A 9,783-nucleotide genomic window follows, 5' to 3' on the forward strand; every position below is an offset into this window, starting at 1 on the left:
GCAGTTTGTTGAGTCTCATTTGACTGTAACAATCCAAAGGTGCAGATTGCAACAAGAGAAGACACTGGTCCAGCAGAATACAAAGTTGGAAAACATGGAATTTCACTCCAGAGAGATTGAACCGCAAATTAATTTCTATCTCAGTTCACTTGAAGAACAAGTACAGCGTGAACTGAAGGACAGCGAGGCGAGGCTCACCCAATGTGAATCTGAGGGAAGAGTTCACCTGATAATCCGAGAGGATTTTCTGGCCAATGTCCTCGATCAGCTCCAACAACAGAGAGAGGGCAGCACTTTGAGCCATGACAAAAAGCTGATGCAGAGGGAGATGTGTGACTTGAAAGTTCAGCTTGCTGAACGTGTCCACTCCCCACCCAGGGAAACAGAGTATCTGAAATCCCAGCTGGGAAAAATCAGCAACAGGCTGCGAAAAGCCCAAAAAGATCTTGACCTGCAGTACTTCATTACTGAAGACCTGAAGATCGAATTGGAGCAGATGAAGGGAGAGAAAGAGGCCCTTAAAAATAATGTGGAGACTCAGAAGATCGAGCTTCGTAAAGAGAGACAGATGCTCGAGGTCAACGTGATGTTGGAGAGCTATCTGGAGATTGAGAGGGCTCAAGCTCAGGAGCTGAAGAATAAATTGAGCAAGATGGAGGAAGCTCTCCTAAAACAGGACGAGGAGGCAAAGGAGATACTGGAAAGATCCCAGGCTTCCCATAGAGCCCAGCTGGAGATGCAGGAGAAAAGCAACAAGAACCTCATGGCAGCTCTGAAGAAGACTGAGCAGCAGCTGGAGAGTAATCTCAACCAGTGGAAGGAGGACAAGGCATCCCTCCTTCAGGCCACAGAAAGCCTTAAGCTGACTCAGCAGGAAAAAGAGCAGGAGTGGGAGAGGACTGAGAGTACCATGAGGTCCCAGCTGGTAGATCTTCAGAGCCAGATAATGCAAAAGCCAAAGAAGAAGAAGTGGTACAAAAAGCTTCTGCCTGGCTGAGGAAAACAAAATGCATTTGTACTTGTATAGTGTCTGTCTGTCTGTCTGTGTGGGTCTGTCTGTCTGTGTGTGGGTGGGTCTGTCTGTCTGTGGGTGGGTCTGTCCGTCTGTCTGTCTGTGGGTGGGTCTGTGTGTGTTTGTGAGTGGGTGGGTCTGTCTGTCTGTGTGTCTGTCTGTGTGGGTCTGTCTGTCTGTCTCTGGGTGGGTCTGTCTGTGTGTGGGTCTGTCTGTCTGTCTGTGTGTGGGTCTGTCTGTCTGTCTATGTGTGGGTGGGTCTGTTTGTCTGTCTGTGTGTCTGTCTGTGGGTGGGTGGGTCTGTTTGTCTGTGTGTGTGTCTGTCTGTGTGTGGGTGGGTCTGTCTGTCTGTGGATGGGTCTGTCTGTGTGTGGGTGGGGCTGTCCGTCTGTCTGTCTGTCTGTCTGTGTGTGGGTCTGTGTGTGTTTGTGAGTGGGTGGGTCTGTCTGTCTGTGTGTCTGTCTGTGTGGGTCTGTCTGTCTGTCTCTGGGTGGGTCTGTCTGTGTGTGGGTCTGTCTGTGTCTGTCTGTGTGTGAGTGGGTCTGTCTGTGTCTGGGTGGGTCTGTCTGTGTGTGGGTCTGTCTGTCTGTGTGTGGGCGGGTCTGTCTGTCTGTGTGTGGGTGGGTCTGTCTGTCTGTGTGGGTCTGTCTGTCTCTCTGTATGTCTGTGTGTGTGTGGGTGGGTGGGTGTGTGTGTGTGTGTGTGTGTGTGTGTGTGTGTGTGTGTGTGTGTGTGTGTGTGTGTGTGTGTGTGCGTGCATTTGCACGCAGGGCATGTGATGCGTCAGTGCAGTAGTGTTGGAGTAGTAGTGCTTGTAGTTAGTGCATGCTGCTTCTGCTTGCCACTCTCTGCTTTCAGCTACTGCCACCGGATAGCCCTTTGTTTTCAGGGGCGAAAAGAGGAGCCGGTACATAGCCTCTCCACTGCCAAGATCTCGTACACGCCTCCCCGTGGCACACATGGTAACTGGTCCCTTGTGGTTCCAGGCTAAGTTGTACAGGATCTCGGAGCAGCAGTGGGCCCCAGAGATGTGGCATGCAGGCCTATCGGTGAGTGGAAACGCCCTGATGCCCGTCAACCACTGTCCCAGTTATGGGTAAATAGCCCCAACTATGGGTAAATAGTGAAGACCCCAACGGCGGCGCAGGCGGAAGATGTTGGTGTGAGAACCACCACAACAGCTGGGAAGGCAGAAGAAGGCAACCCCACAGCCACGTGGGTTATCTCAGGAGGGTACAGTGGCTAGGGGAGCAAAACCCTGTGGCGATGTGAGAAAACTGAAACTAGTCCTCACAACTATATAACAACTACTGCATACACACAAACACTAGCTACACAAATAATCTTTTAAAATAAATGCATAAAAATGATGTCATATTTGTTGGTGTACATGTGTACTGTAGTTTGTCTCGTTAACTTGCAGGTGTAGCAGAGGCGATAATGAGATGACTGTGATCACCTTCCGGTCCTCCCAGACTATTTAACTCCGCTTGCCCCGAGACCAGGCGGCCGTATTCACCTGACTGCGCACCAACATGTTTTCTCTCTGTTTGAGTTTTCCCTTTGTTAACTACTGACAACATACACCTCACATTCTCAATTACATCCATACACCTTCATTCATCACTGATACTGACAATCACACCTCATCGTTCTCTTGTTTGCATCATTATTTAATAAATGTCACTTTATTATTTACAGTCAGGTCCATAAATATTGGGACATCGACACAATTCTAATCTTTTTGGCTCTATACACCACCACAATGGAGTTGAAATGAAACGAACAAGATGTGCTTTAACTGCAGACTTTCAGCTTTAATTTGAGGGTATTTACATCCAAATCAGGTGAACGGTGTAGGAATTACAACAGTTTGTATATGTGCCTCCCACTTTTTAAGGGACCAAAAGTAATGGGACAGATTAACAATCATAAATCAAACTTTCACTTTTTAATACTTGGTTGCAAATCCTTTGCAATCAATTACAGCCTGAAGTCTGGAACGCATAGACATCACCAGACGCTGGGTTTCATCCCTGGTGATGCTCTGCCAGGCCTCTACTGCAACTGTCTTCAGTTCCTGCTTGTTCTTGGGGCATTTTCCCTTCAGTTTTGTCTTCAGCAAGTGAAATGCATGCTCAATCGGATTCAGGTCAGGTGATTGACTTGGCCATTGCATAACATTCCACTTCTTTCCCTTAAAAAACTCTTTGGTTGCTTTCGCAGTATGCTTCGGGTTATTGTCCATCTGCACTGTGAAGCGCCATCCAATGAGTTCTGAAGCATTTGGCTGAATATGAGCAGATAATATTGCCCGAAACACTTCAGAATTCATCCTGCTGCTTTTGTCAGCAGTCACATCATCAATAAATACAAGAGAACCAGTTCCATTGGCAGCCAGACATGCCCACGCCATGACACTACCACCACCATACTTCACTGATGAGGTGGTATGCTTTGGATCATGAGCAGTTCCTTTCCTTCTCCATACTCTTCTCTTCCCATCACTCTGGTACAAGTTGATCTTTGTCTCATCTGTCCATAGGATGTTGTTCCAGAAATGTGAAGGCTTTTTTTAGATGTTGTTTGGCAAACTCTAATCTGGCCTTCCTGTTTTTGAGGCTCACCAATGGTTTACATCTTGTAGTGAACCCTCTGTATTCACTCTGGTGAAGTCTTCTCTGATTGTTGACTTTGACACACATACACCTACCTCCTGGAGAGTGTTCTTGATCTGGCCAACTGTTGTGAAGGGTGTTTTTCTTCACCAGGGAAAGTATTCTTCGGTCATCCACCACAGTTGTTTTCCGTGGTCTTCCGGGTCTTTTGGTGTTGCTGAGCTCACCGGTGCGTTCTTTCTTTTTAAGAATGTTCCAAACAGTTGATTTGGCCACACCTAATGTTTGCTATCTCTCTGATGGGTTTGTTTACATTTTTCAGCCTAATGATGGCTTGCTTCACTGATAGTGACAGCTCTTTGGATCTCATATTGAGAGTTGACAGCAACAGATTCCAAATGTAAATAGCACACTTGAAATGAACTCTGGACCTTTTATCTGCTCCTTGTAAATGGGATAATGACGGAATAACACACACCTGGCCATGGAACAGCTGAGCAGCCAATTGTCCCATTACTTTTGGTCCCTTAAAAAGTGGGAGGCACATATACAAACTGTTGTAATTCCTACACCGTTCACCTGATTTGGATGTAAATACCCTCAAATTAAAGCTGAAAGTCTGCAGTTAAAGCACATCTTGTTCGTTTCATTTCAACTCCATTGTGGTGGTGTATAGAGCCAAAAAGATTAGAATTGTGTCGATGTCCCAATATTTATGGACCTGACTTTACGTTGCTGTGCATCTCCCTCCTTTGTTGTGGCCTGTGAGCCGGTCGTAACAAGTTGGGGGCTCGTTTGCCGTGAGTGTAAAACCAGGACCTTGTTTGTGGTTTTCTTTAATTAATCCTAGTTAGTTGCTGTTGAGGCAATTTGGTGAAGATGAGATTGCTGTTTAAATGTTAAGTTGCACTACAGTCATGTGTAATAGAGTTTATGTATACATCAGGGGACAAACGCTCATTTGCATCCTAAACCCCCAAAATATAAGTTAGCTCAAATTATTTTATATGTCAAATATAATATACTAAATATAGGTTTTTGTCTGGAGGTACATGTTGGTCATCCAAAGAAAATAATTAAATTAACAACACAAGAGCATTTCTTTCAGGGACATTTTGCAGGTTTACTACGAGTCTCATGTAGCTTTAGACTTTAAGACCAAACAGGTTTATTTAGTGTCACAGAGCCTTTCAAACACAGCTGCAATTCAAAGTTTTATGAAGAAGAAATGCTTTAGAATATACACTGGTTATTGTCAAATCAGCTTCAAACTTGAATTATTTGGTAAAAATCAATTATCAGTTTACTTTTTTTGTTTTGGGAATAATCAATAAATCCTATGATTTTAATACATGTAGTTTTGGTTTAAAGGTGCTGTAGGTAGGACTGGGAAGATCCAGGACTTAGCCAACAAATTTGAACATCAACAACTTCTCAGTCCCTCCCCCTTTCCGCTAAAGCGCAAATGGTCTCCTAAGCCCCTCCCCCCACAAGGGAGAATGAATGTGTGTGCATGAGCATTGATTGACACGCAGTTAGACACCCCCCCCTGGCCGTGATTGGTGCATCTGAACAGGGAGCTACACTACAGTGTAGGTGGTGCCAGAGGAGCCAGATTTTTTTTTTAATTACCTGCATCATGTAGTTCAACTGGAACATAGGGTCAGTTTCAGCAAATATGACAGAAAGTTAGTTTTATAAGTCTTACATACTTCACCTTTTAATGATATGCCTGAGCCCCTGCCTCTTCCTCCGACACAGAAAGCAGACGATCTACGTTTAAAACGTTGGTAACATTCATTTGTATGTCAAAATGAATAAATCTTTATTTTCAATATACAAATGATCAATTGCAATATATTGCATCACCAAAAGCTACCGAGCTCATTTCCATATATCGTGCGATAAGTCCATGTATTGACTATCGCGATAGACCTACTCATGAGAGCAATATCTGGCTTTTTAGCTGCCGAATGCTCAACTATGTTCACCCCCGCTAGATGTAACCGTTTCTCTCTGTCATTTGGTGCTGGTTAGGTGGCTTTATCAGAACTTTTTTCACTTAAAACAGCTGCCTGCTGCTGATGGAAATTGTGCTGAAGAGAGCAGTGAGAGTGAACCAAAACAGTAAAGTTGTAGGCTACAAAACATAAGAGATGACCTGGACGTTGCTAAAAACACTTCTTAGAACTGAACAACTTTTTTTTGTCACTACGAGCGACCCCTTTTTCATTATACCTAGTCATTTATTTCCATAGTTAATAATACAAAATATTGATCAGTGCAGCTTTAAGGATTTATTTTATTTGAGAAACTCATTGGCCAGAGTATCTTAGATTAATTGAATCTAGCCTAAGTGTCTTTACAGTTTTTTTAATTACTTTTTTATATTCAGGTTTATCCGTTACTGATGTTTAATTAAAACAGCAAATACCTTTATTTGTGTACTTCTAAATTGCAGATGGTGGACTGCAAATTTCATCCACCGACAGGCCTTATGCACTACAACATGCAGTAATGATTCCCATGGGGTCCCAAGACAATTTTGAGTCATAATAGGGGGACAAAAAGAAAAGAAATGTAGCACAAAATCATGTTTACTTTTCCCACAAAACCTTCAAATACATCAAGCTATCTGAGAGGGGACACTGCTCATCTATGTCCACACTAAAAACCTTGTGATTAGAGGACACAAGAGCATGCTGCTTTATTTTAAAGGGTCACAAGCTGAAAAGGTTCAGAACACTGGCATACTGTCTCCTCACACTGTGCAGGATCAGCATCAATGTATTTATGTCTTTAGAAAAGGGGGCTTCAACGTTTTTTAAACCAAGGACCCCTTAACTGAAAGAGAGACGGATCAGGATAAAGCCTTCATACATATACCTTTTTAGTGCATAAAATACTAAGCTATTAAAATAGCCTAATAATTGTTGGCATGATTTTATAAATCATGTTTTAATGTTAAACATACATGCTATTAAATTCAAACAAGACCAGAGCAAATAAGTCAAATAGATTTTTATATAAGTTAAAAAAAAATTAAAATACAAATGATGAACTACACACTGAATCAAAGTACATCACCCAGCACCTCAGCTCATTCCCTGAAGCTGCAGCAAAATGAAAACTGGACTTTTGAGATGCAGACTGATTGTAAACATGAAACTGCTGCTGCTGAAAACTCTGAAACTCTTCTGTCACTCATATCATATCTGCCAGATGAATTTTTTATTTTAGAGAATGAATGTGTAGGCAGGTTCTGCAACATTAGTGTTTACTCAAAAAAATATGTATTTATATCTTCAATTCGCTAACTTTTCCATTTTAACCCTCATGTTGTCTTCCCGTCGACCACGCAGCTTTTTGTCATTCTGGCTTTTGATGTTTTGAAGCTTTTTGTCACTTTTACCAAGTTTGTCACTTTTTCTGATGTCTGTCTATTTAAGAAAAAAAAATTCTTGTTTTTTTCCCCCACGTTTTTGAAGCATTTTTGTCACTTTTTTCAACCTTCTTTCAACCAAATGCTATAAAATCTGATAAAATACCCAAATTAATTGATAGTATTGAACTGATCATTTAGCTATTTTACACAAATGAACGTTATATGAAACCATCCACGTTATTTATTTTTTTGACAATTTGTTGAAAGAAACCCAAATTTTTGATATAGACTTTTTAATAATGGGTCAAATTTGACCCGAGGACAACAAGGAGGGTTAAACAGATTACATTTCTGCCTTTTTGGACTTCTGCGTTTTCTTATTTTCTTATTAAAAAATTGTGCGATTGAAATGTGGCACAGAAAACACCTTATCTGTTGTAATGTTTTATGTTTTGTGTGGACCCCAGGAAGAGCAGCTGATGTTCTCCACCAGATAATGGGGATCCTAATAAAATCAAAAATCTAATCAAGCACTGATGTTTTTTTTAACAAAATATGTCTCTAAATGTCACACTGATCCTTTAAAGCACCTGAAAACATAAATATGCATGACTAAATAAGTAACAAAGGTCTAAGTGAAAAAAAACTCAAACAACTCTCATGTGAAACAACCCAAACTGTTATAAAGTGTGTAGAAAATGTGTGCTCATGTAAAACCCCATCGCCAACAGTAAGTAGCTAATTGAGAAAACACATATTTAGCTGTGAAAGTACCAAAATCCCTTAATTTGCACCATAGTAAACTACTTTATCATAAATAACCACCAGATGGTAGTAAAGCTGCACATTTAAAGTCTTTGGCTGAGGAGTTTAATACTTAACTGACTTGAACTGAAACCAGAGCTGCTTTGTTTGAATCTGTCTGTCTCTGAGAGTCTATTGTTATTATCACTACCGTTTAGTCCGAGTGGAGCATCAGGACATTAGGTACTTCATGAGTCGGCGTCTTCAAAACAAATCCTTCAAAGCATATTGTGTTGTAGAAACAGTTTAGTGCAGAGCATCAAAGTTTGGGTGCAAAGTGTCCTTCATCAGCCATCAGATGTGTGTCTTGTTCACTAGGCTTTCTATAGTTGAAAGTTCACCCTTACTTTAGCTGATAACAAACTTCAAATTATTTCAATTTAAGTCTGGTCTATTATTTGGACTTTGTTATTTTGTTGTTCTTTAAGGTTCCAGTAAGGAGAAGCCACAGGATCTGATGAATAAGTTATAGTAACTGTTTTCTATAATTTACCTCCACTTAAAGGTGCAGTAGGTAAGACTTATAAAACTAACTTTCTGTCATATTTGCTGAAACTGACCCTATGTTCCAGTAGAACTACATGAAGCAGGTAATTTAAAACAAAATTTGGCACCACCTACAGCCTGTAGTGCGATTTGCAAAAATCCACAGCTCCCTGTTCAGATGCACCAATCAGGGCCAGGGGGGTTGTCTAACTGCGTGTCAATCACTGCTCATACACACTCATTCATTCTCCCTTGTGGGGGGAGGGGCTTAGAAGACCGTTTTGGGCTTTAGCGGAAAGGGGGGAGGGACTAAGAAGTTGTTGATGTTTAAATTTGTTGGCTAAGTCCTGGATCTTCCCAATCCTACCTACAGCACCTTTAACATAATGAGTTATGAAATTTCAACTTAATTTCATGAGTTATTACTATTCCAACTCAAGTTTGTAAGCCAGTTCAGTGAAATGTAAATTCCAATGTGTCAACTTAACTTGGACCTTTTTCACAGCAGACATTTTGACTTGTCATAGTAGAAAAAGCACAGCTGAAATTGATAACCTTAAAGATGGCTCAATTCCATCAAGTGTCCCAGTAAGCTGTTTCAGTGAGTCAGCATGTACAATACCAGGGCCTCTCCTAAGTGGAATGCAGCCATTATTAATGGTTTTGAATACACCTGTGCTTTTCCTACTATGACATGTCAACATGTTTGCCATGAAAAAAGTCTACAGTGTGAGTTGGAAACCGGATCTCGCAGAAAGTGACCATGACCCCTGGTGTGGCGGCAATATTAATGTGCGGTGCAAATAGTCCCGGAAATGGTGTCTTTTAGCTTATGCTTAAGCTAATGGGGATCCAAATAAAACAAACCAAAAAAATAACAATACAGTTTATTCTGTATAAACTGTATTGGTAACTCCTTTTTCAATAATTATTTTTTGATGAAATTAAGTACTTTTTTTTCTAAAGAAATGAAGTACAAAATGAGAACAATATTCCAGGGGTTGGTAAATTGGAGAGAAATTTAAAAATACTAAGGAAAAATAAATAATAAAATACTAATACAAATGTTAAACAAGATAACTAATGACAAGCAATACATTTGTTTACAATCTACTGCTCATATTCATTTATTCTAGAAAAAAAGCCTTTTGTTGGTGATTTTAAATAAATTGATCATTTTAAGATTGATAATGTATGCTTGTTTTTTCCGTTATCATTCAAGAAACCAAATTGTGCATATTCATAAAATAAAGCAAAATCATCCATGACATTTTTAATAATAAACTTGGAAATACTATAGCTTGCCACAGGCTAGGACATTAACAATGCACTCTGCACAGTGCAGAAGTTCATACCAATCATTCTTAGTTTAATGAACACATACTTTATCTTATTTGTAAAGAGGTGTTTGTGAGTAAACTGCCTACATGACCATTATGTTTACTAGTAAGAAAAAATTATGAATATTGTCATGTGGG

This window comes from Sander vitreus, chromosome 10, assembly GCF_031162955.1.
Source record: "Sander vitreus isolate 19-12246 chromosome 10, sanVit1, whole genome shotgun sequence".
Lineage (NCBI taxonomy): Eukaryota > Metazoa > Chordata > Actinopteri > Perciformes > Percidae > Sander > Sander vitreus.